At 42.0% G+C, this 26,713-nt stretch overlaps 1 long non-coding RNA gene across 1 annotated transcript; it reads right to left on the reverse strand.

The window, feature by feature from the left end:
- Positions 1 to 19,588: 19,588 nt before the first annotated feature.
- LOC123651192 lies at positions 19,589 to 26,350 on the reverse strand. The gene is made up of 5 exons (XR_006739728.1): positions 26,190 to 26,350; positions 25,083 to 25,140; positions 21,524 to 21,597; positions 20,232 to 20,318; positions 19,589 to 19,772 (listed from the first exon to the last, which is right to left on the reverse strand). It is a non-coding gene; the product is annotated as an uncharacterized LOC123651192 (long non-coding RNA).
- Between the last annotated feature and the right edge of the window lie 363 nt (positions 26,351 to 26,713).

Genomic DNA, 26,713 nt, shown 5'->3' on the forward strand with positions numbered 1-26,713 from the left:
CTCTGTAAAAAATCAATAAAATATGTTTAAAAAAAGACTGCTCCACAGGCTGTAATGGTCATTGCGAACCAACTGGCTATTCTTTGTTATGTTGCCCAGGCCAGACTTAATCAAATTGTTTTATTTTTATTTACTTTGTAAATGCTCGTGTTGAAAACAGCTGGCTATATGTTTAGATAAGAGTATGAACTCCCTACCTTTCTGGGCAGGTTAGTTTATTCTTATCAGAAAAGCTTAAAGTCACTATTCCATGATCTCAACTGTTTGAAGAAACTTTTAGGACAAAATTATTAGTTTACCCAGTTTCTGCCTGATTTTTTTCACTAAGTAGGAGCAATGCCTTAAATTTCCACCTAAATGACTTTTGGGTAGTTAGGCATAAATGTATTTAATAAAAATATTGAATTACTGTTGGCCAAGAAAGTCTACTTCAGAATGTCAGTTTTCACTCTGGGAGTTATTTAAACATCATTCTACAGCCATCCTACCCAGGTTTAAAACTTCATAGCTATGTGAACTTGAGCAAATTGCTTAACCTTTCAGTGCTTCAATTTCCTCGTCTTTAAAATCTATTTAATGATAGTTCCTCCTTATTAGGGTTGCTAAGGGGTTAAATTACCTTATTAACCCTGTGCTCAGCTCTGTGCTAAGAACTAAACATTTTAAAATGAGGATGCCTCTTCGACTGTTAATCAGTGCAGTCTGCTGAGAGATCTTTAAACAACGCTGATAAATAATCCAACTCTTAGAAATGATCCATGAATTAAGGGAGTTTAAAGCAGAGTACAAGGAGCAAGTCACTCTCCTGTCAAGCAGTGGGAATGCACATGGATATTCTTTAAATTGATGTCAGCTGAGTCTGAGGTGACTGGCATGGCCGTTTCCCGGAAAAGGCCTTCCCCCAACTGGCTGGAGACTTATCAGTACTGATTTATCTTTATCCATGTGCTGGGAATGAGGGATTGAATAGGACTTTGGCCCACCCAGGCCTTGATATGTTAAATCCAGGCCTAATACTGGGAATGAGGGAATGAATAGGACCTGGGCACACCCAAAACTCCTTTGACCCTAAGCTTTCCAGGGAAACCCCCCTTTATTCTTTTGGAAATAAATAAATGGCTCAGGTGTTGCCTGTCTCTCCAGCAAAAAGGGCAGCGACCCACCCGGGACCCAGCTTTGAATCTATTTCTGTGTCGGCTCTCCTTATTTCATATATTACTCAATCCCCGGCCACCTCTTCCAAGAACCTGTTTCATCTCTCTTCCGGAGCTGGACGCGGAGAAGGGAGGTCCCCGCCAACTCAGGCCCCCACAAACAGGAAAGGCTTCACCAAGGAAAGCAGAACAGGGAGGAGAGCAAGGGGGACATTCCAAACAAGGGAATAGATGGAGGTCCCGGAATCCTGGTGATGGTGCTGTCCCAAGAACAGGTGTCCTGGCATTGCTGGCGTAGGATCCTTAGAGGGAACGTGGCACATTGGGGAAAACAGAGCCCTGAGACTTCAGTTTATTACTTATTAGCTATGTGACACTGGGCGAGATATCCTCTCTTCATCTCATCTCTTTTATAAAAAAATACATTTTATTGATTTTTTACAGAGAGGAAGGGAGTGGGATAGAGAGTTAGAAACATCAATGAGAGAGAATCATCGATCAGCTGCCGCCTGCACCCCCCCCCCCCCCCACTGGGGATGTGCCCGCAACCAAGGTACTTGCCCTTGACTGGGGCCCTGTAGTCTTCAGGCCGACACTCTATCCCACATGTGTCAAACACAAGGCCCGAGGGCCAAATCCGTCCCGCCAGGCCTTGCAATGTGGCCCGCACCGCGCTGTCATCACTGCACTCCGCTGCGTTTCCATCACAATGACAGTTTATGACTGTTCAGTAAACCATTCATCCCTCGATTTAGGCTGGATTTTAGATTTTGGCCCCTTCTCTGATTGAGTTCGACACCCCTACTATCCACTGAGCCAAACCAGTCGGGGCTTATCTTTTTCTGTTGTGAAATAGAGCACTAGCAGTGAGTCCTGATGGGGCACACGTTTGCCAGATCCACTCTTCGCCTTCCATTCTGCCCCCAGAAGCTGGAGCTCAAAGGGCTTTTATTCCCTTTTCACCCATTTGAGTTCAGGCAGTGGTGGGCAGCCACAGAACCACAAGGAAAGGAGTGTTGGAACTTATTTCCCAGGCTCTTTTGCTATGGCACCATTGCAGGCTGGCTGCATTCCTCAACCAAAGGCCAGTTACTTCCCTGGGATAATCCAGGGTAAACTCCTTGTGGTTTTGCTACATTTATCCCACAGACTTGCAAATAGTCGTTTGATTAAACTCTACTCAAATTACCCATTGAGAATGTACCATCTCATTTCTGCTAGGATCTTAACAGACTAAGTCCTTCACAGAATTGTTTTGCTCAGAGTTAACTGAGAAAACAGGTATACTATAATTAGAGTGACCTAGAATTTATTGTTCAAATTTAGAAACTTTTGAGATTGAAAGAAGATGGTTAGCTTATTAAGATAATAGGCAAAGACCAGGACTTATGGTCACCATAGCTATTATTACAAGACAAGTTAGGCAATTGAGAGGTGATCATACTTACATACATCTTTACTAGGCTCTGAGTGCCTCAAAGCAAGATAATTTATTTGTATTTCAGCTTACAGCACAAAGTCTGGTATCCTCTATAATAAAGAGGTAATATGCAAATTGACCATCACACCCTCACAAATGGCTGCCTATGACCAGGCCCGCAGGGGGGTTAGTGAGGGACAACCAAATGACTGCACAGCAGGCTGCGTCGGCAGGGGGGAGAAGGGGGAGTTGGGGGCAATTAGGCTGGCAGGGGGGGAAGTGAGTGGCAACTAGGCCAGTGGGGATGAGGGGTGGGGAGCAGTTGGGGGCAACTAGGCCAGTGGGGAAGGGGGGGCAGTTAGGGATGACCAGGCAGGCAGGCAGGTGAGCAATTAGGAGCCAGCGGTCCAGGATCTCAGGAATCGGGTCTAAACCAGCAGTGGGACATCCCCCCAAGAGGTCTCAGATTGGAAAGGGTGCAGGCTGGGCTGAGGGAAACCCTCCTCTCCCTCCCCCCCCCCCCCACACATAAATTTTGTGCTCTCAGCCTCTAGTATCCAATACTTGAGCTGCACTGGAATAGAAATGAGGCTAGGGGCTGGGCTAGAAAAACCTTTATTGTCATACTAAGGATTTAGCACTTGATCCTGTGGGAAATGAAGAATCAAGAAGGTTAAGCATAGAAGAGACATATTTGCATTTTAGAAAAAAATCTCTAGTAAATATTTATTGTTTGTTTTTTGTTGTTAATACTCACCTGAGGATATTTTTCCCATTGATTGTTTAGAGAGAGTGGAAGGGAGGGGAAGAGACAGAGAGAAACAGCATGTGAGAGAGACACATTGATTGGTTGGTTGCCTCCCACACACGCCCCACTGGGGTGGGGATCCAGCCTGGAACTGAGGTACACGCCTTTGACCAGAATCAATGGGGACCCTTCAGTCCATGGACAGACACTCTTATCTTCTGAGCCAAAACAGCTAGGGCCCTAGTAAACATTTGGCATTGTTAGTAGTGCTTGATCTACTACTCCCTTTTTAATGGAACCTGTTTATTTGGGGAGATTTCCCAATGAATGTGTCCATCTTGGTGGAAAGTAAATGCCCTATAAAAGAGGTTCCTAAAGTTACTTTTCATCAGAATCTTCCTTTACTACAAAATATATCCAAGAGAGCTTGTGATGTAAGCTTGCCCAGACACTGCTAAGTTTGAATCTTGAATTAAGTGATACAAAAACAGTACAAATAGAGTTTATGCATTCCATAATTTATTTTTATTTGTTACCTTAAATTACCTAGGGTTTGTTTCTGTGGCTTGCAGTCAAAGAACCTTATCTAATACAAGATCATCGTGACTCCAGTAAAATTGAATTGGGGGGGAGGGGGGGGAGTAAGAAACAGCAAATAAGTTAAAAATTATTGTCACTTTCATTTCAGGCAGTATAACTGACAGCAGGTCCTGAACTCCTCCTGCAACTCTATATGTAAAAATGGACCAATGTTTTAAAACATCTAAACTGGAGAGAGAAAAGTAAAGCTATCTCTATTCACAGAAAACATGAACTTGTGTATAGAAAATCCCAAAGAACCCATTTTTAAGAATCATTAGAACTAATAAAGGAGCTCAATAAGGTTGTCTCAGTACAAGATTAAAATACAAAAGATCAACTGTATTTCTACCATTTCAATGAAGAATCCAAAAATGAAATTAAGGAAACAACTTAATTTACAACAACATCAAAAAGAATTAAATACTAAGGAATAAATGTAACCAAGAAACTGTAAAATGTTCACCTAAAATTATTGAAAGAAATTTTTAAAAATCTAAGTAAATTTTTAAGATGGAAAAACATCTCAAAAAGCAGAAAAAAATCTCATGCTCATAGATTGAAAACTTTAATAGTGTTAAGATGATTTAAAGATTCATCATAGCCGAAACTGGTTTGGCTCAGTGGATAGAGCGTCCGTCTGCAGACTGAAAGGTCCCAGGTTCGATTCCAGTCAAGGGCATGTACCTTTGTTGTGGGCACATTCCTGGTAGGGGGTGTGCAGGAGGCAGCTGATTGATGTCATCGATGTTTCTAACTCTCTAGCCCTCTCCCTTCCTCTCTGTAAAAAAATCAATAAAATATATATTTTTTAAAAAAGATTCATCATAATCCCTATTAGAATCTTAGCTGGCTTGTTTGTAGAAATTGATAATCTGATTCTAAAATTCATATAGAAATTCAGGGACCCAGAATAGCTAACACTTAGAAGTCTCCCACTTCTAGATTTCTAATTTTACTACAAAGCCACAGTAATCAAGACAGTGTGGTGCTGGCATAAGGACATACATAAATATCAATGGAATAGAACTGACAGACCAGAAATAAACTCAAATGTCTACGGCCAACTTATTTTGACAAGCCCATCATTCAATGGAGAAAGAATAATCTTTCTAACAAATAGTGCCAGGACAACTGTACAGGCAGAGCAATGGAATAAATTCAGCCCCTTACCTCATATCATGTACAAAAATCATTTCAAAATGTATCAAATACCTGAATGTAATAGCTAAAGCTATAAAACTCTTAGAAGAAAATATACAGGTACATTTTCATGATCTCAGATTTGGCAATTTAGGTATGTAATCTATTTTGAGTTGTTTTTTTTTCGTATATTGCCAGATAATAATTGATGTTTTTTCATATATACAATTTTTCCAGCATTATCTATTGGAACGACTATCCTTCCTCCATTGAATTGCCTTTGCATCTTTAGTAAAAAATAAACTATACGTGCTTGTCATTTTTTATCTCTCTTTTCTGTTTCATTATTAAATAATATGTCTATTCTTTTGCCAATATCACACTGCCTTGCTTTCTATAGTTTTATAATAAGTCTTGAAATGGGGGATAATCAACTCTCCAACTGTATTCTCTTTCAAAAATTATCTTGTCTAATCTAGTTCCTTTGCCTTTCCAAGTGTAAATTTTATAATAAGTTGTAAAGGTCCACAAAAATTATGTTTGGATATAGACTAAGTTGCTGTAGAAACACCCCAAAACTCAGTGGCCGTCCCCAAAAAGATGTTTATTTCTCTCATAAAATAGTCCAGGAGGTGGTGAGCAGTCCAGAAAGACGTGGCAGCTGTGCTACCTGTGGTTATCCGGGAGTCCACGTTCCTTGTTGTTATCTTGTTGCTCCATCAACTTCTGATTGTTACCTCCTCCACTCTGATCAGAACTGATTCACCGTCACCGTAGCCATAGTCTAGCCCGTGAGAAGCGTGAAGAAGAGGAAGTAGAAAAGTAATTTCCTTTAAAGGAAGTGACATGAGCAGAGCACATTTCACCTCTGCTCACAATTCTTTGCAGAACTTCAGTCACATGGAAATAGCTGCAGGGGAAGCTAGAATATGTAATCTCTTACATGGCACTAACATGCTCCACTGAGACATGGGGGCGGGGGGAGGTGGATGCTATTTGTGAAAGGAAGAAATGAAAAATAAGTGCTGGAGGGAAATCAGTCTCAGAAATAATTATATGTATATGGTTAAAAATAATATAAAGTGGCATAGAATAAAGTCTCCCACTGATTCACCACTTGTATAGTTCCCACCCCTCTCCTCAAGAAATAAATACTTTATTCATGTTTTGTGTATCCAGAGTTTAAAGAATATATATGACAATATATATATTGGCTTCAGAGAGAAAGGGAGAGGTAGAAACATCAATGATAAGAGAGAATCATCAATTGGCTGCCTCCTGCACACCCCCAACCCGGGGTTGAACCCACAACTCAGGCATGTTCCCTGACCGGAATTGAAACTTGAACCGTGACCTCCTGGTCCCCAGGTCGATGCTCAACCACTGAGCCACGCCAGCAGGGCTATAAACTTCTTTAAATGATAACAGAGAAGGCATTAAGTAAATACGTTTCAGTATTTAAACATCAATTGGGAATTCAGGCAAGGCTTAGATAGAAATTACCTTTAATACTGTAAAACTCTTCTGTTAAAAGAGGAAGCCCATGATCAGTAACCTGGGAGCAGATGATAACATGGAGTTTTGTGTGCATGACGTTTATTGGAGGTAAAACCTGGGGCGAAAGTGGAAAGAAGCAGGATTGGGCACAGAGAGAATCTGAATCGTAATGTGGATCCAACCAAACCTCAGCCAGCTGGTGGGGAGAGAATAGCGCCCATCAGAGTGGTGTGTCTTCAGGCAGAGATGCCTGGGCAATTACACCCACCCTGCTCCATCGCCAGATGGGCAGCTTCGAGAAGCGGCTACCTTAGCAGGGGCATCTCTCTGCAGTTGAGGCAGATCCTGAAGGAGCTGACTGTTGAGATTGTTTGCTAAATGCACTCCAGACCTGCATTACCACCATTTGTCCACCAACCAGATCTGAAATATCGATATCATGGCTGACATGTACACATAAGGAACTATTTGACATTGAAATTGGCACTCAAAAGAACTTTGGCCCAGAAAGGAACTCACTACAGACTGATTCATTTGCCTCTCAGCATAGCCATTATGGCTTGTCACAGTTTAGGTTCTTACAAGGGTATTTCTTGGATCACATGATCTCACACATCTAGAGGAAATAATGAACAACATAAACTGATGAACAAAAACAGACCCAGAGAAAGAGAAACAGCGATCAGACTCTCAAACCTCAGAGGGAAAGTAGGGGAGGGTGGGGGTAAGGGGAAGAGATCAACCAAAGGACTTGTGTGGATGCATATGGGCCTAGTCAGTGGTCATGGACAACAGGGGGGTGGGGACATATATAGGGAGGGGTTTGGGATGGGAATGGGGAGATAAGGACAATTATGTGAGACCATAATCAATATATTAATTAATTAATTAAAAAACAAAAACAAACAAACAAATAAATGCACTCCTGGTGGCTGGGAAGCAAATTCCTTGAAAGCAATTTGTGTTTGTGTTTGTTTATCACAAGCCATAGGTCCTTTTAATTTTTTTCCAGTTTTAAAGTAATTTTTATTGACTATCATTTTTTAATACGCTTTTTATTTAAAAATGTTTTTACATTTGCAAAAAAGTTTTGAAGATGGTATATATAGTTCTCAATCCATTCCCAGTTTCCCCCATTAACATTTTATATTAGTGTGTTATATTTGTTACCAATGCACCAACCTTGATATATTATTATTAGCTTAAATCCATAATTTATTCAAATTTCCTTTGTTTTCCCAATGTTCTTTTTTCTGTCCCAAGATCCCTTACAGGATATCCCATTCCATTTATTTGTCACATTTCCTTGGGCTCCTCTTAGTTTCTCAGACTTTCCTTGCTTTTGATGACCTTGACTCCTTTGAGGAGTACTTGTCAGGCATTTGGCAGAATGCCTTTCAATTTGGACTTGCCTGATATTTTCCAAATGATCAGACTCAGGTTATGAGTCTGTGGTAGGAAGGTCAAAGTGGTAAAATGCAATTCTCATGACATCACACAGTGGGAGAAAGTTGATAAACAGTTACCTCAACCAGACGATTGAGGTCAACATCAATAATGAGTCATGCTGATAGTGTAGTACCCTTGATATGATGTAATAGGAATAACATTGGGAGCTCTTTCAGTTGGTTACTGTGTCCCTTTAACACAGCCTTATCATTGGTTTGGTTTGTTTGTTTGAGCACTTCCTTACTTTTGGGCACTACAAAATGTTCCAAGCATCTCTTGTATATTCTCTGCCCCAACCCTTGAATCTGCCATTTTTTTTCTAAAGGGCTCTGGTTCCTTTTATTGGTGAACTAGTGACTCGGTGTATGAATTTGTGCACATGGGAAGGAAATTAATTAGAAGGTGGCCTGTGGGGCGGGACTGGGCAAGATGGGCAGTCCCTCCTCAACTGGCTGCACCTGGGGGGGGGGGGGGTGCAGTGGTTCATCTGCATCTGTGGAGTGAGTGGGGTCCCTCTGGCAGGTGGGGTCCCTCAGCCTGACCTGTGGGGATCGGGTGAAACTGGGTCTCTGACATCCCCCAAGAGGTCCCAGAGTGCTAGAGGGCGCTCTGCAAAGTTGCTGTCTTACAGGGTGTGGAACACAAATGCAAGAGTGTAGTAAACCAGGTTCGGTACCAACAGTGCCCCAGCAACAACATAACTCACAGCCGAAAGTGGAATCACATGACTCCATGAGGAATCGGTCTCCCTCCTCTCTGGTTTTGGGGTATGTCACTCAAGAACCTCACCCAAGGACAGTCACTACAACTTGGCAGCTCTTGCATTGAGCATCTGCCCCCTGGTGGTCAGTGCACATCATAGCTACCAGTCAGATGGGACACTTAGTCTTTTATATGCATAGATAGTATTAGAAACCAAAACCTGGGCTTCAGGTTTGCTTATCGCTCATTGGAGTGTGGTGGAGGCCATCTCAGGAGTCTGAGTATGGAAATGATATGTGTATACCAACCTATTCATGTGCACACACAGTATCTGTAAATATTTCTATGTGTAGCCATTTGTGTCTGTTGTAAGATAAACGTAAGTTCATTCTGATGACGCCAACTGAAACCCATTACTACATAAATCATTCTAGCCTTCTTCCTTGTTTATCTGTAACCTCTTACCCCACCAGTGCGAAGCCGGGCTCTCACCATCCACCATCCATTTACCTCGTTGTTTCAGTGTTAGTGTACATTTGTGGTAGTTTCAGAATGTTAACAAACACCCCATTAGCAACAACTGTATCACTAGAACACAATGTTTGTGTGTTCTACATTATATGCAGTTTCTTTTGCTTTTAATCTACAGACTCCACTCATTTCCAATATTACTCAGGTCAGCACCTTTCCCCTCCCACTCCTTTAGTGAGGCTGTTCCCTACATTTGTAGTATAGTTCGAGTCTTCCATCACACTCTGTATTCCATCCTGGGGTTCCCCAACATCCTACGTTATTTTTTTTTTAAATTTGCATACATTAAGGTACGCAGTTTATGCCGTAAAGTTATGGTTTTGACAAATGCATCGTGTCACGTGTCCATTACATTTATGATCCACACAGGATCCTGTAGAACAGGTTCACCACCCTAAAACCTCCTCTGTCCTGTATTGAGCCAACCCTCCTGAACCCCTCACAGCTACTGACCTGTTTACAGATTTTATAGAATGTCTCAGAAATGGAGTCATGCATTATGTATAGCCTTTTCAGATAACAATATGCACCATATTTCCTGTTTACCTTTCATTCAAAATCTAACTAACTTGGAGAAGAAACAAGTTCCTACAGAAGGATTTTAAGAAATCTCAATTAGGCTATGGATATTTTTTTGCCCATTTTGAAGTTTGGTTTTCTAAAAAAATATATATTTTATTGATTTTGTACAGAGAAGAAGGGAGAGAGATAGTTAGAAACATCAATGAGAGAGTCATCGATCAGCTGCCTCTTGCACACCCCCTACTGGGGATGTGCCCGCAACCAAGGTACATGCCCTTGCCCAGAATCGAACCCGGGACCTGTCAGTCCCCAAGCCGACACTCTATCCATTGAGCCACACCGGTTTTGGCCCCATTTTAAAGTTTTTGATGTATATTGTTATTTTACAGAAAAGCCCTCTGCCCTCTGAGAAGCACTGGGTACATATTTTAAAATCCTTGCCATGTTCATAGTAAAGAATGATAACATAGGTTTTTACATTTACGTTTATATGACCATTAGTGATTGAAGCTTAAAAATATGTTTACTATTCTTTTTTTCTTCATTAAAACTTTGCTACTCACTTGCCTATTATTTCCATATGGAGTGTTTAACTTTTTTTCATTTTCTTTTTAAAAAATATATTTTATTGATTTTTTACAGAGAGGAAGAGAGAGGGACAGAGAGTTAGAAACATCAATGAGAGAGAATCATTGATCCGCTGCCTCTTGCACACACACACACACACACACACACACACACACACCCGACTGGGGATGTGCCCGCAACCAAGGTACATGCCTTTGACCAGAATTGAACCTGGGACCCTTCAGTCGCAGGCCAATGCTCTATCCACTGAGCCAAACCCGGTTTCGGCTAACCTTTTTCTTGAGCTATAGAAATTTTTATGTATGTATGAGATATCAACCATGTTATAGATAAATAAAATTATCCAACTGAAAAATAGTCCATTATATGAGCACATCAAAATTTATGTAGCTATTCCCTGGTTATTGAATATTAGGTTCTTTCCAATTCTTTTTTTCCCCTCCCTTTTTTCCTTTCTTCTTTTCTTCTTCCTTTCCTTTCACATTGGACTAGAAAGCCAAAATTATGGAATGGCTTCATTTCTTCTAAATAGTACCAAGAGCTCTGTGCCTGATGGAATCTTGAACATTATTACATATTTGATTATTGCTCTTCTTGCTGCCTAACACTTTTTTCCTATGAAGTCATTTCCTAAATTAAAGTGAAATTAAATTAGCAATTAAAAATAAATGAGCTACTTGTTACAGTCTATAGGAAACACTTGTGATGAACTAAAGTATTATTCAATTAGCAAACTAAAAATTGTCTGCATAATCTTATTCATGTTCACCATTTCCTTGGGGTGCTATTAATAGAGACACCTGTAGTTTTAAAATATTAGGAAACTAACACCAGGTGCTTTTTTTCTAAGCACAAAAGGCAAATCTATAAAGGCCCATTATAAGACTGTAACTGCAATCTTTTAAAATGAAAAAAAAAGTCATTATACCATTTTTGCCACTATTTGGTGAACTAATTCAATGAAGTATAGTAAATATTCTCATTTGAAATAACAGTAAAACCATTGCTTGTGTTTAGTGGGGGAAACAAATATTTTATTAAACAAATCTTTCAATATTTAACTTGTGAGTTAATGTGGGGATTCTGATTTAATAAGAGTAGTCACAGATGTGATAATGATATATCATCCTTTCTTCATAAGGAAGATTCTATATCCATACACATTGACCAGTTATTTTCTTTATTATTTTTGCAGTTGATTAAAAAAAATCCTTATTTATGTTCATTTTAAAAATATTTATTTTATATCCTGCCACACCAATTGCTCTGAAGCTTTTTCCTTTTCTAAATCTGAAACTATGGTCCTTACTTCCCTACTCACCGCCATCCAGATCAGGATATAACATCCTTTATTCCCATCTTTCTGGAGCGATGTTAATTTTTTTCCTAATGCACTGTTTCTTGGCCCTGTCAAGTGCTGAGTATTTCTGCCATTATAAACATAAATTCCCAAGAAGGTCCTTTTTCCACCTGGGAGTGGAGAACACAAAAGGAGGAGAGTAAGGGGAGAGGAGGGTAAAGAGCAAGTATGGAAACAATCAGCTCTTTCCAGAAGAATCCATGTAATAAAGTTTTGTATTGAAAGAAGGATCAGAGTGGCCAGGCCCAGAGCAGCAGCTGCCAGGCTGGGAGCGGCCAGGCCCAGAGCAGCAGCTGCCAGGCTGGGAGCGGCCAGGCCCAGAGCAGCCGGGTCGGGTGCGGCCAGGCCTGGAGCAGCAGCAGCCAAGTCCAGAGCAACTAGGTTGGGAGCGGCAGTGACCAGACACGGAGCAGCTGGTTGTGGAATGAACCAGAGCAACAGAGGCCAGGCCCGAAGCATCCAGGCCCGGAACAGCTCGCTCTTTGCCTGCCCCTGCCCCACGGCTGCCTCTCAGACATGGCTGGAAACTTTTGTGGGAACTTGAGGGTCTGCTGAATCAAGTGATGAAGGCTTAGATCTGGATGTGTTGAGTTAGTATAGCGCTGGGGTGTTGATCTGTGAGTGCCTTGGGTGGGGCCTGGATGAGGCTGGTTGACCTATTTGGAAATGTCTTTTGTGTGAAGTGTATCATTGGGCATGTGGAGGTATTATTGATATGAGAAAATGCTAAGTAACTGATTTACTATCTGAAAAGGGATTTACTATCGGGGAAAGGGAGGGAGGAAGAGACTGAACATAAACTGTGCACCTATGGATGAGGACAATGGGGGATGGGGAGGGGGCGGAGGGTGGGGGTGGGAACCTGGTGGAGGGGGGAAGAAATGAGGAACCTTTGTAATAATATGAACAATAAAGATTGGTTAAAAAAAAAGAAGAAGAAGAAAAAAAGAAGGATCATGCGTTACATTCACACCACCATTCATATATATTTAGATAGCAGCAGCTATTTTGTTTCAGCATCTCAGGAGATACTCTCCTCATGGAAACATGTGTAACCACATGGCTAAAGGAGAGCCTCTCACTTCACCCTTTCATCACCCGGCAAATCCACCCCTGATCATCTTGGGTAAACAGGACTCATTATCTTTGAAAAGGGCAATAAGAAGAGAAAGTAGCTTTTGAAACGTACCCTTAGTAAACATTCGTAATGTGAAGCACAATTCAACTCTGAAAATGTCAATACTTAACCTCTCACTTTAAGAAGTGCCTCCAAGTTCTGTATTCAAGATTGGGTGCTTTTGTACTAGGTACTTTCCCGTGCTGTAGCGTTCTCAGACTTTGTAGATAATGGCCCACTTAGCAAATGCTACCTCCCCAGTGCACTCGAACAACTCTCCAACACCAAAGGGGTGTTTAACAATTCCATTCAAACCTGACCCTGTGCGGACCACGCAGGTAACAGCTCAGCCCCAAAAGACTGCCCCCGTTTCAGACCCCAGCCACCAGTCCACGGGGCCACACACACTTCTGATGGACCAGTTTGATTATAAGTTTGGGGGTTCCTATGACTCCTTTTAGATTAATTTGCTAAAATGACTCAGAAATTAAGAAAGCACTATACTTTTAAATTTTTTAAGAATGTTTTTAATTTTTTTTTTCCAGAGAGAGGGAGAGAGGTATAGAAACATCAATGATGAGAATCATTGATCAGTTGCCTTCTGCACGTCCCCTACTGGGAATGGAGCCCCCAACCCGGGCATGTGCCCTGAGCAGGATTCAAAACTGACAACCTGGTTCAGAGGTTGATCTCGACCACTGAGCCACACTGGCTGGGCTCCATTCCTTTTCATTGCCAAATAGTATTCCATTATAGAGATCTACCACATTTTACTCATCTACTTATCAGCTTGTGGACATTTGGGCTGTTCCCACTTTTTGGCTGGTGTGGATAACCCTACTATGAGTATTCATGTGTGAGTTTCTATGTGCACGTGTTATCATTTCTCTTGGATATATGAGTGGGAGTAGAGTTGCTTTGCTGTGTGGACTATGTATATTTAACTTTCTGAGGAGTTGCTAGACTGTTTTCCAAAGGAGCAGAAACATCTCACATTCTCATCAATAGCGTATGAAGAGTGCTAGATCTAATGTCTTCCCTGGTGAAGAAATTAAGATTCTTCCCCTAGGTCCAATGTTTTAAAAACCTGGGAAAAGATTTTATTTGGCCTGGCCTGAATTAGAGACTCACCTATTTTCTTTTCTTTTTTTTCTTTTTTTTAATATATTTTTATTGATTTTTTACAGAGAGGAAGAGAGAGGGATAGTAAGAAACATGGACAAGAGAGAGTCATCGATCAGCTGCCTCTTGCACACCCCCTGCTGGGGATATGCCCCCAACCAAGGTACATGCCCTTGACCAGAATCGAACCCGGGACCTTTCAGTCCGCAGGCCAATGCTTTATCCACTGAGTCAAACCGGTTTCGGCTATTTTCTTACCTCTGTTACTAGAAAAAGGATTACATGAGAAGGTGGCTATCCAACACAAGGCTATGCGGAAAGTTACATACTACTGTCCTGGGCAGACAAAATGCCTGCCACAGGAACCTAACATGGAACGCTAGTGCTACCTCCTGTCTGTGGGAACATTGGGTTGATACAACGACTGGCATTGTATGCTACTGGCATGTAGGTGTGTCTGGAGCCTGGAGGTATAAATGTCCTGAAATGCAGAGGCAGTCTCATTCAACAAAGACGTGTCCTGCCCAAAAGGCCAATACTGTTCCAGCTGATGAACCCAGTCTTGTGACAATGAACCCCCTTTTCCATAGTTGGGGGCATACAAATTCAATATAAATGTTTTTTTTCCCCAGCCTGCCTTCACAGCTAGATGTGGCCATGGGACCGAGTTCTGGTCCATGGAATGTATGCCTAAAAGCTGTATAAAACTTCTGAGAAGTATCCTTGGAGAGGGTTTGTGCTCTCCTCTTTGTCCTTCTTCCTTCCTGCTAGCTGGATGCAGATATTGATGGCTGCTGCTTGGACAGCCAACTAGACCTATAAAAGGTCTATCCCATTTTGAGAAATTGTGGAACAACAAGATGTAGAGCAAGCATGTCAAACTCTTGGCTCACAAAGAATACTTTTGCGGCCCAGCCAATACAACTGTGTGAGCAGTTATTTACAACTATGAAAGGAAAGAGGTCCCCTGTCAGATCCAGAATGACTGACACTCACCTTGGGTCAGTTTTGGAAGTCATCGCTGCGAACCAGATTTCCCCCGAAGTAGGAAAGATATAGCAGAGAAGAGATGCCAAGTGTCAGGAAGAAAACATGACTTTTATCATGGCTCTTGTTCTTTTTTTTTATTTTATTTTTATTTTTTTATTTTATTTTTATTTATTTTTCACAAGAAGGAAGGGAGAGGGATAGAGTGTTAGAAACATCAGTGAGAGAGAAACATTGATCAGCTGCCTCCTACACACCCCCTACTGGGGATGTGCCTGCAACTGAGGTACATGCCCTTGACCGGAATCAAACCTGGGAGCCTTCAGTCTGCAGGCTGGCGCTCTATCCACTGAGCCAAATTGGTTAGGGCATCTTGTTCTTCTTTTTTTTTTTTTTTTTTATTTCCAAATAAACTTACATTTCTATGGAAATTGAAGCTTTTGGTGTTTGTTTGTTTGTTTGTTTGCGGCCCATTTAAGTTTAAACCTTGTTTATTTGGCCTGTGTTAGCCTTTGAGTTTGACATGCTTTCTGTAGAATGCCATACATGGGCTGCCCATGATTCTGTGTGAAGAAATAAACTTCTATCTTTAATTAGACTGCATTTTTGGTTTTCTGTCACTCTGAGCTGAACCAAGTCCTACTATCACCACGTACTATGTGCCAGCACCTTCTCTAAGTGCCATCTGTGAAAACACTACACGCATTAACTCAATGGCTGCCCACATCACACCAATGAAATAAGCACTTCCGCCACGCACTCTCATTTTGAGATGGAAAAGCTGAGGCTCAGAATAATCACAGATCTTGCCCGAGTTCACGCCGATTATACATGGAAGTCGCTGGGTCTCCAGAGCCCCTGCCTAAAGCTATCCCGTGAGACACCAACAAATGAATGAACCCAGAATAAGCCAATAATAATAAACACCAAATAGTAATTCACTATTAATAAATGAAAAGACTTGTCATCAGAACCCCAGATACCTCAATAGACTAGCAATGACACATGGTAAGAAATTGGCCCTTTGAAATTTGGGAGAAGCCCAACTCTCTGCATATGTGCACTTGCCAAGCATTTTTGTGGCTGCCAGGCTTTTCAGTCGTGTGCTAAATTAGAAGCCTTAGCACTCTAGATGTGTGCCAACTGCCGTTTATAAATATTAAATGTTAATAACGCGTGTGGGAGATGACTAAGTGTCCCCTGGCTGCATGCAAAATTGAAAATCTGTGGAATTATGCTTCCTTCCCATGAAAGGAAGGAAGATGTGCTTTTGTCAAATTCAGGGGGAACCTACAGGCCACACCTTGAAAAGCATTCTTATAAAATGCTGCCTGTGCAATGAAGCCTCTTGTTTTAAATCCACAGCCCTGTGTTTCTTGTTCCTTTATATCTCGAATTGTCTCATATGTTTCTGTATTGGGTAGAGTCTCAGTCCCTTGGGCTTAAAGTTTAGTATTATCTTTAATTCATAGTTTCTTTGTGAGAATTACTTTAAATCATTTGCCTTCTTGGTAAAGATTAATTTAAAACTAGATAATATGATCTGCATTACCCACAGGGATAAAAGGACAATCAAGTTACAATATGTATTGAAAGAAAACAGATGAAGATGATGCCATGAACTCCTTCCCATTACAGTATCTTCCTTTTTTGCCTGTGACATGAGCTAGTCCATCTGTGTATGTGTGGGGCAGTTTCCTTACCAGTGTATGAATGCAATGAGCATAGCACCCAATATATAGGAGGCATTCAATACATGTGTTCAGTGAATGAATAGGGAGGAAAGGTAGATTTTAAAGATCTTGATCTTGTAAGCAACAGAGAATCAATTTAGAGTTGTTATGGAGCTTTGGTTGTTGTTTCAATAAGAGGGTAACATGATCAGTCCAATTTTTAGGCCTATAAGATGAGCATCAGAGTGGAGGATGGACTGGAGTTGCAGCAGGAAAACTAGAGGCAGGGATGCCATAGTCTAAGTGAAAGGTACAAGAGCCTGAAACATGTCAGTGGCCAAGAAAATAGACGTTAGACAAAGTTCAGGAGATAGAGCTGACAAGACTTTATGACTAATTGGCTTGGGGGTGAGGGAAATGTCCAGAATTAATTCAAGTTGTCTACCAGTAGTTTGGATGCCTGTGAGCTAGATAATACAGAGAGAGTGACTTTGCTGGTCTGGACATGCTGATTTGGGCCTAGACATACCCAGCAAGAAGCTGGCAATGTGACTCTAGAGCTTGGGAGGAAGACCTACATGGAGCTTCATATTTGGAAGTGATAATTATTTGATAAATATTTGATGAAATGTCTCCCAAGGAAAATATATGTTTGAAAGAGGGGTTCATTCTGTTACTTCTTGGCTTTAAAATGCTTTTGGTCACATGATAAAAAGATAAAGTCCAAATGTCTTAATTTGATACTCAAAAGTCTCCCCAGTCTAATATCAACCCATCTTGTTCAGTCATTTATTCAACACAACAGCCTTTATAGAAAGGCTGGATGCGCCGTGCTGTGTCTTGGGGACAGAGAGATGACTATGTAAGTCTTCGTTGCTGCCCTGGAAGAGGTATATTGGGGGAAAGAGACAACAAAATAGATGATTAGCATTCAGTAAAATAAGGATAGTAAGAGACCATCTCAGAGGGTGGTAGCAAGAAGTAAGTGAGTTCATACACATAAAGTCCTAAAACTTTGACTATGCAATAACTATTATTATTATTATTATTATTATTATTATTATAGGAGGGATATGTAATTGAACTGGAGTATAATTCCCTTGATTGGGCAACTACTGAGTTGAATTTTGAAGGAAATTTGAATTAGCCAGAATAAAGGTTGGAGAAACACATTCCTGAACTTCCCCTTGTTCCCTTGTGTAGTGGGTTGAACTGTGTTCCCTCCCACACCCCTCTCCCTCCCCTCCAAAACGATATGCCCATGTCTAAATTCCTGGAACCTGTGTATGTTACTATAAAGTAAATAACTGTAAAATGGTAACAACTTGCAGATGTCATTAAATTAAGGATCTTATGATCAAATCACCCTGGATTATCTGAGTGGGCCCTACATTCAATGACAAATGGCCTTGTAAAAGACAGAAGAGGAGAACCACAGGAAAGAAGAGAAGACCATGTGAAGACCGAGCCAGAGGGGAGTAGTGTGGCCATGGGCCAAGGAAGCCAAAGAATGCAGACAGCGATCAGGAGCTGGAAGAAGAACAGAAGGATTCTCCCTAGTCTCCAGAGGTATTCTAGTCCTACCAACACCTTGATTTCTAATGTCTAGCCTCCTGAAACTGTGAGAGAAGAAATTCCTGTTATTGTAAGCCACCCAGGTTGAAACAATGCATTCCAGCAATCCTCTCCACAGCTAATTCTTTGCTGGTGGTGAACAGAACATGGTCCAGGCCCTCATGGAGTCTGTGTTCTGGTTGAGGGGGTCACACAAAAATAAACAAACACAGAGTTAAATTTATTTTTATTATTTTTAATATTTATCTTTATTGTTGAAAGTATTATAAATGTCCCCTTTTTTTCCTCATTGACCCCCTCCACCCCTCACCCCCCAAACCCACTCCTCCAGGCCTTCACCTCCTATTGTCTGTGTCTATGGGTTATGCATATATGCATATAAATTCTTTGATTAATCTCTCCCTACCCACCCATCCACCCTACCTTCCCTCTGAGATTTATCAGTCTCTTTCATGCTTCTATGTCTCTGGATCTATTTCGTTCACCGGTTTATTTTGTTCATTACATTCCACATATACATGAGATCATGTGATACTTGTCTTTCTCTCACTGGCTTATTTCGCTTAGCATAATTCTCTCCAGGTCCCTCTATGCTGTCTCAAAGGGTATGAGATCCTTCCTTTTTATAGCTGCATAGCAGAGTGTTAGGTACTTCGAAAGTTAAACTCCAGAATTGTATACCCAATTGTCCACTTGCCACTTCTACTTAAATGTCTCACGGGCATCCCAAAGTTAACTTTCCACAAAGAGAAGTGCCTGGAGGTAGGGAGCTGATTTTTTTTAAGAGTCTGGATAGGCTTCTGGGTCGAGGTGACAGAACAGGAATGATGAGCCTGAGCAGATGAGGCTGAATGAAAGGGGAGGTTTTCTTTGTTTTGTTTGGGGTTGGGGTGGGGGGTGGGGGTGGGAACAGTGCTTGGAGGTGAAGAAAGAGGTTGAAGATTCAGGGAGGAGGTAACAGGAGTAGATTCGGAGAAAGCGGAAGTGACATGGGGCTTAGGTGAGAAAGGAGCACAGGGACAGAGGCCTCTGAAGGGAAATAGTAAGTACAGAGCAGGGACTAAGGGATGCTGACTCAGAGGAAAACTGTCTGGGTTTGAATCCTAGCTTTGCCACTTTGGTAATAAAATAGCAGGAAATTACATAATCTGGATCTTGATCTCCTCAACTATAAAATAAGGATAATCAGAGTTGGGTCAGGGAGGTAGAACTAGAAAAGGCTAGAAGCCAAGACAGAGACCTGAAGCAGAGAAAATGGTCAATTGGATCAAATACTCCAGAGAGTTGAAGAAAGATTATGATTCTAGTGCAAAATGCTATATATGGGTTAACTTAATTCAAGCATGAGTTCCCTAAGACACTAAGCTCTAAAACTGTTTTTTTGTTTTGTTTTGTTTTGTTTTTGTTTTTTTTTGTTTTCTATTTGCAAAATCAGGATGTGCATGGAAAATCTGCTGACTAGTTTAACAAATTTAAATTTATATCTTGTAAAGTTGGCAATGGAGGGAGACTTTCTACTTGGAAGGGACCTTGCTCCAGACCCTGACATTAACTGTGGGTGTCTCTCACACTAATGTCTGCTGCAGACACAATCAGCAGACTGGCCTTAGGAGGATAAAACATGGATTTTATAGTATAGCAGAGACAAGATTTAAGCAAGACATTACTAAAAGTTGGATCCCTAATGTTGTGGCTGGTCATGAAACTCTTTTCTTCTCTTTCAGAGTCCCTTCATAAGTAAATTCATTCAACCCCATAGCTTTAAAACACCATCTCACTGTCCCAAACTCTCAAATGTATTTCTCCAGCCTGACTTCACCCTGAGCAATTGCCTACTCTAGATCATTACTTAGTCGCCTGGCGGTCATCCTCAACTTAACCTTTCTAAAAGCGAACACTTGACTTCCTGATCACAAACTAGGTCTTACCTCCATATCCCCCATCTTGGTAAATTTATGTCCAACCCACAAGCACATTCTCTAGGGTTTCCTCCAGAATATTTTCCAAATCTCAATCCTCTGTATGCCTGGTACCTTGCTATTCCAAGTTGCCACCCTCTCCCACCTGGCCCTCTGTAGTAGTCTCCCAACTGGATTTTCTGCTTCTAGTTTATAGCATTTCCTTTCATCTGTTCACACAATAGCCATAAATCTGTTTAATACATAAAGCACATGCTATTCTCTTGATTATAAACCTCCAAAGGCTTCCCATCACATTAGGACTAAAACCCAAGACCCATGAGACCTTTACAAGATCCAGACCCTTCTCATTGTTTTGACTTCTCACACCAGCTTCCTTCTCTCACTGGGCTCCAGCTTAGTCCTAGTTTTCTGTTCCTCAAACACGTCATGCTGATTGCTGATGTAATATTACCTCATCTCTCTATCTGGAATGGCTTTCCCCACCCTGCTCCCCTCTTCTCCGTCTTCACATGGCTGCCTCCTCCTTGCCACAGAGGTCTCTGCTTGTGGATGTTTTCTAAGAGCAGCTTTCCCAGTTCATGCTTGTAGAGTAGCTCTCTCCAGTCAGTCTCTACTGCTAACTTTGTATCTGATCACTTATCGAGCAATATTTTCTTGTTTACGTTTATGTTTATTGTCTGTTTCTTCCCCATTGGAATGTAAGTCTTCTGAAAGCAAATTTTCTGTTTGGTTTAACCATTTTGTATTCAGCCCCAGGAAAGTGCATACATATGGTAGGTATTCAATAAATACTGACAGAGAAAGAAAGAAAACGAAGGAAGGAAGGAAGGAAGGAAGGAAGGAAGGAAGGAAGGAAGGAAGGAAGGAAGGAAGGAAGGAAGGAAGGAAGAAAGGAAAGATGGAAGGAAAGAAGGGTAGGCCAGAACAACAGGAGAAGGGAGTTACGTACAGAGCTCTCTATCATTACACTATCTGGTTTATAAATTGGAGCCTTCGCTTCACTAGAAAATGCTTTTTTTCTTTGTTACTTTAGAGCTTTATTTTATTTTATTTTATTTTTAAAATATATTTTATTGATTTTTTTACAGAGAGGAAGAGAGAGGGATAGAGAGTTAGAAACATCAATGAGAGAGAATCATCTATCAGCTGCCTCTTGCACATCCCCTACTGGGGATGTGCCGGCAACCAACGTACATGCCCTTGACCGAATGGAACACGGGATCTTTCAGTCCACAGGCCGACACTCTATCCACTGAGCCAAACTGGTTTCAGCAACTGTAGAGCTTTAGAGTGCCTTGGAGATAGAGAGAGAAGGGAGGAGGAAGAGATAAAAGAGAGAGGGAAAGATGGAGCATGGCAGGTGCTCAGGTTTTCCCTCCTGCCTTTCTGCTGTCCACCTTAGCTCCAGTTCCACCTGGGGATCTGCCTACTGACCTGGATGACTGACATTGGGCAGGTCTACTTTCTTGGGTGGAGATGTCACTCTACATTCACAGTAGAAGTTTGTACTGAAGGCAAAGAATAAACTCATCAGAATGTATCTTATAAGAAATTCATACTTATTAAGAGCAAGGACAGCTACTTTTGGCAAGGCAATGATCTCTGTTCTACACACTTCCTATACCCGATCTGAGGGTCCGATAAAGGAGAGTGATCTGGAACTTGACACATGTGTGTAAGTCATTATATCACACTGTTTGCTGAGTGTATCTGTAAATGAGAGCACAGTAAGTACTGCTGGCAAAATGCCATCTATGTTACTCATGCCAAAATGCTGTATTTCTACTATTTTTAGAGGCATATTTTTTTAAAGGATTTACACAGATTATTCTTGGTGTCCTCTCCGTCCTAGATGGCTTCAGTATCCTTGTGTAAGACTCATTCAGCACCCCTCACATTGATGCTGTCGCCTCCAATGCCTCTCACTTTCACTATGCTTCATCTACGTGGTCATACTCTGAATCTTGTCATCATCTCCAAACTATCCTCTTTGCAACTCTTAAGCCCCAAGACTTAAGAATATTTGAGGTTCTGCCGAAATCGGTTTGGCTCAGTGGTGGAGCGTCGGTCTGCGGACTGAAAGGTCCCAGGTTCACTTCCGGTCAAGGGCATGTACCTAAGTTGCAGGCACATCCTTAGTGGGGGGTGTGCAAGAGAGGCAGCTGGTCGATGTTTCTCTCTCATTGACGTTTCTAGCTCTCTATATCTCTCCCTTCTATTCTGTAAACAATCAATAAAATTATATATTTTTAAAAAGAATATTTGAGGTTCTGCTCATAATATCCTAACCTTATCATTTTATATCCCCCTTACTCCCATCAACCTGCTTTTCGACTTCAAAGAGATTTCCTCAAAACTTGTCACCCAACCTCTTAGCCCCCTAATTAATGTAAACGCCACTTCTCAAAGGCTCTGCCCTGTCATGTCCTGTCCCAGAGAACCACCCAACCTGAACTCTGGACTTCAGCCTCACCGCCGATTTCATTAAATATTTACTCTCTCCTCTAGGTCTTCCACTTATCTTCTCTTGGCTTTCTTCCCTCCGCACATAGACAGGATGGTATCTCTCCTAACAACTACCAAAAAAATAAATACATGATCGGATATTCTCCTTATCTAGCATCCCCTCTTCTTTTCCTGTGGTGGTCAAGTCCTTTTCACCCTACGCTAATCCCACTCACTCCTCGCCCCTCTGTAACCTGTCTTCCATCCTCACCTCTCTTCTGACACTGTTCCAGACCGGGGCGCAGCGACCAAATAGGCTACGGTCACATTTCACTTCTTATCTAACTTGGCGTCTGCTCTAGAAAGCTGTTCCTCCTTCTGCCTCTGTGCTTCCACCTCCATGATACCCCGCTCAGTGGGGCTCCTCTTCCCCGCCAGCTGCTCCTAAGCCTCCCTAACACAGGCTCCTTTTCCTCTTTCTCTTTGGTAAATGTGGATTCACCCTCCACCCTCCCTCCCCACTGCCTGTATATCTCTTTCTAAGCAATGTTATCATTGCTTGTGGTCTAAATGGCCGTTTATAGATGCTAAGACATACATTTTTGGAGCCTCATACCTATATTGCCTCCTTATTTTTATGGTATCTAAGGATCTCAAACTTACTACACCCCAAATTGAATTTATCATCTTTCCCATTTCCAAAACCAACTCTTCCGTTTATATTTACTGTGCGTGTAGATGTTAGCAGTCATCATCCAGTAGCTCAGGCTAGCCACATGGGAAAAGCCAAGCTTGTTCCTCACCACGAGGCTCCTCTGAATTCACTCACTAAGTCTCTCTTCAATCCATCTGTTCATCTCTCTTTTTTCTGACACTGAACTCAGACCTTTGCATTTCTGTTCTGAATCTTCTCAGTAATTTCTGGACGGTTCTCCCTGCTGGCAGCTTCATCTACCTCTTCCAGCAAAAGATTTGATACTGGTTTTTTTTTTCTTTGTTGCTGTTACTCATTTATATTTTATTATCTTTAGTGTCCTTTTCAAGCTAAAAAAGCATATTATATTTCAATAATATGCTTTCATTATAAAATAGTTTATAAAGCTATAAAAAAAAGTTAAAAGTCACCTTTCAGTCATTCCTCAAATCTTACTCCTACACACACACACACACACACACACACACACACTTCCTAAAGGTAAGATTTTTGTAAACATGCTGCATTTTTTCTACTTTAAGAGGCATCTTATTTACTTTTTTATATTTTATCATCTCTGAAAGCAGTATATAACATACAATGAATGGTGTCTTAGATTTGGTCAAATACACTATTCTACAATGTGTTTTTTTACTTGTTAATATGGGTCATGATTTCAAACTAGCATTTACCTTCAGGATGATCTTTCTGAAACACAAATCTGGTCAGGCCACTACCCTCCCAAGAACTCTCCAGAGGACCTCCTCCCGGCTCCCCCGCCTCGTCTTCTGATGCCCTCCTCCTTCTGTGGTCTCCTTCCCAGCACATCCACAAACATCCTCTTCCTTAAAGCCAAGGGCATCTGTTTGTGGTTCGTTCCCCAAATACACCATGCTGAGTGTTTGCACCACTGTTCTCTCTGCCTCTTCCTCACCTCTTCTCCTCAGAGTTGCTTCTTATTGGAAAATTGTTCTGACTCCCCAAGCCGAGCCGGATTCTTCGTTTATGCACCACCCCTCAACTTTCCCAGCTTCTGGTGCATATCTTTGTTAAGCCACTTAACTCACAGGTTTGGGCCATTTCTCTTGTTAGTTGCTCCCAACAAATAGTGAGTTCTTGAGTATGTTTTCTTCTTTCTATCCATTTCCAGTAGTGCTGGGGCAACATGGACACTCCATGAATATTTTTGGTAATAGTGAACAGTACTTGAAGGGGGGCATAAAAATGCTCCCTGAGATAAGGTGGAAAGCATCTGAATTAACCATCCCCGCAACCAAGAGAGAGAAGGAGGAGTAGAGAGGGTCTGAATGTTAACCCATCTGGGCACCCAGAAATCTAAAGCAACTGCGTTCCCCCCACCTCCCTTCTCCCTTCTGCTCCTCCAGACCCACTAATTTCACTCTCAACTAAAGATAATATCACATCAGCAACCATGACTTGATGACCCCTTCCTTTCTCCCCAGCCCTTATAAGTGCTTCAAGTCCCCTTGTCACAAAACCCCATATATATTTTTAATTCTCACTTGAGGATATTTTTCCATTGGTATTTAGAGACAGTGAAAGGAATAGGGAGGGGCACACAGAGAGAAACATCGATGTGAGAGAGACACACATTGATTAGTTGCCTCTAGCACGCGCCCTGACCGGGATAAAGTCTGTACCTGAGGTATGTGCCCTTGACTGGAATCGAATCTGGGACACTTCTGTCCATGGGCCGATGCTCTATCCACTGAGCCAAACTGGCCAGGGCACAAAAACCCTGTATTTAACCAAACGTTTTGAAAAGTATCAAAGGGTTTGTGTGTGTGTGTGTGTGTGTGTGTGTGTTTTCATTTGCCACTCTTAATCCCCTACCTGAATTTCCTGTCTGAACTCCTTTCTGCCCTAAGAGTGGACACACCTCTCCATCCCTCTAAGATGCAACACCAGGAAATAAACACAGAAAGAAGCTGGAGTTTAATACAAAAATCTTTATTTTAATGACCCTCCTGAAAAGCTTGAAGCTAATGTTCCACTTAGTGGAAACCACTATGCCCCTCTCAGCCCAGCATTGGGTTTAAATCTAGAAAATGCCAAAAACATTTCCCACTTCTCCTTTCTGACATAGATAACAAAGCCAAAGATTCCAATTCATTCACAGAAAAATATCAGTTACTGTTGGGGACTTAAAATAAACCTTGGTTAATGTGACCTACATAGCCATCACGAAGACTGAGTTACGCTAAAGCAGGTTGACAACTGTGGGGCCAACTTTCAAGACCCTCCCTTGGCAGAAAGGTCATGGACTCATGACACAGTCAGGAATGGCCGAGAAAAGAAGGAAAGTGAAAGATGAGGGTTAGTATAGAAAGAAGAATGGCAAATGGCAGGGCAGGGGAGAAGGAAGACTTTACAATTGGAAATAGAGCTGACAGAGGATTTTAAGAAATAGTCTTGCTGTGACATGTGGGGTTACCATGACGGGAAAAGAAATGCAAAGACAGCTAAGAGGAGTGGGGGAGGGCATGGAGCCAGATAGGTGAGTAGATAAGACAGAGCATCTTGGGAATGTAAACAGGACTGATAAAGAAACAGGACCTCTACTCAAGGACCTCAATCAAAGAAAGAGCAGGATGTACAAATGCACCGATAAAATGAAAGGAGAAAGCAGCTGCCGGGAAAAGTGTTGAATTCTACTGTCTGGAAGAGGCCGGTGAAAAAGGCACCTCTAGCTGCAAATGGACTCTAAATGAAAATGAGAATCTAGAGACATTCTAAAGCTCAGGTCAAGTCAGGCTACTCTGTGACATGCTCAACACGCTGGATCTGTGTGTGTGTTTGGGGGGGCGGTAGGGAACTTACATTCAGAGGAGAAAGACAACTTCACTTAAGCCCACACAAAAGTCAAGCCCAAAAGTCCCTTTGGTTCACAAATGTGAGGGTAAATACAAACGAAGGAACACCTGGCATCCAATCCAATACTTTAACAAGGCATAACCCCTGATCATTTTAGCTGGTGGGATAATCGACTGGCAAACTGATTTTCCTTGCACCTTAATCCGAAGCAATCACAAAGGAAAAGGCAAGGCCGAAATCCCCCTGGAGCCTGCACAGGGCCGCTCCCTTTCAGCACAGACTTGGGTGCCGGGCGCCTGGGCTGCCTCTCCTGACGCGGAGAGGTTGTTTGGGATGCAGAGTGAGTACTCCCCCGCCACCCCCCCCCCCCCCCCCCCCCCCCACTTCTCGGCCCGCAGGGAACCTGAAATTACCACCTCACCGCCCGGATGAAGAGAGAGAGGCAGGCACCTCTTAGAGAGACCGCGGAATGTGGGTTAATAAGCACCTTCCCCGCCACCCATCGGCTTCAGCCGTGACTTAGGCAGCTCCCGGAGAGGCCAGGGACGGGTCTTCCGTGGCTTTCGTTTCCTGCGTGGCTGAGACCAGGAGGAGAGGCCGGTCCGCTTACCTGCCTGCCTGCCTGGTGTCTCCCGGGCCAGGAGCGGTCC

This window comes from Pipistrellus kuhlii, unplaced genomic scaffold, assembly GCF_014108245.1.
Source record: "Pipistrellus kuhlii isolate mPipKuh1 unplaced genomic scaffold, mPipKuh1.p scaffold_m20_p_1, whole genome shotgun sequence".
In the NCBI taxonomy this organism is placed as follows: domain Eukaryota; kingdom Metazoa; phylum Chordata; class Mammalia; order Chiroptera; family Vespertilionidae; genus Pipistrellus; species Pipistrellus kuhlii.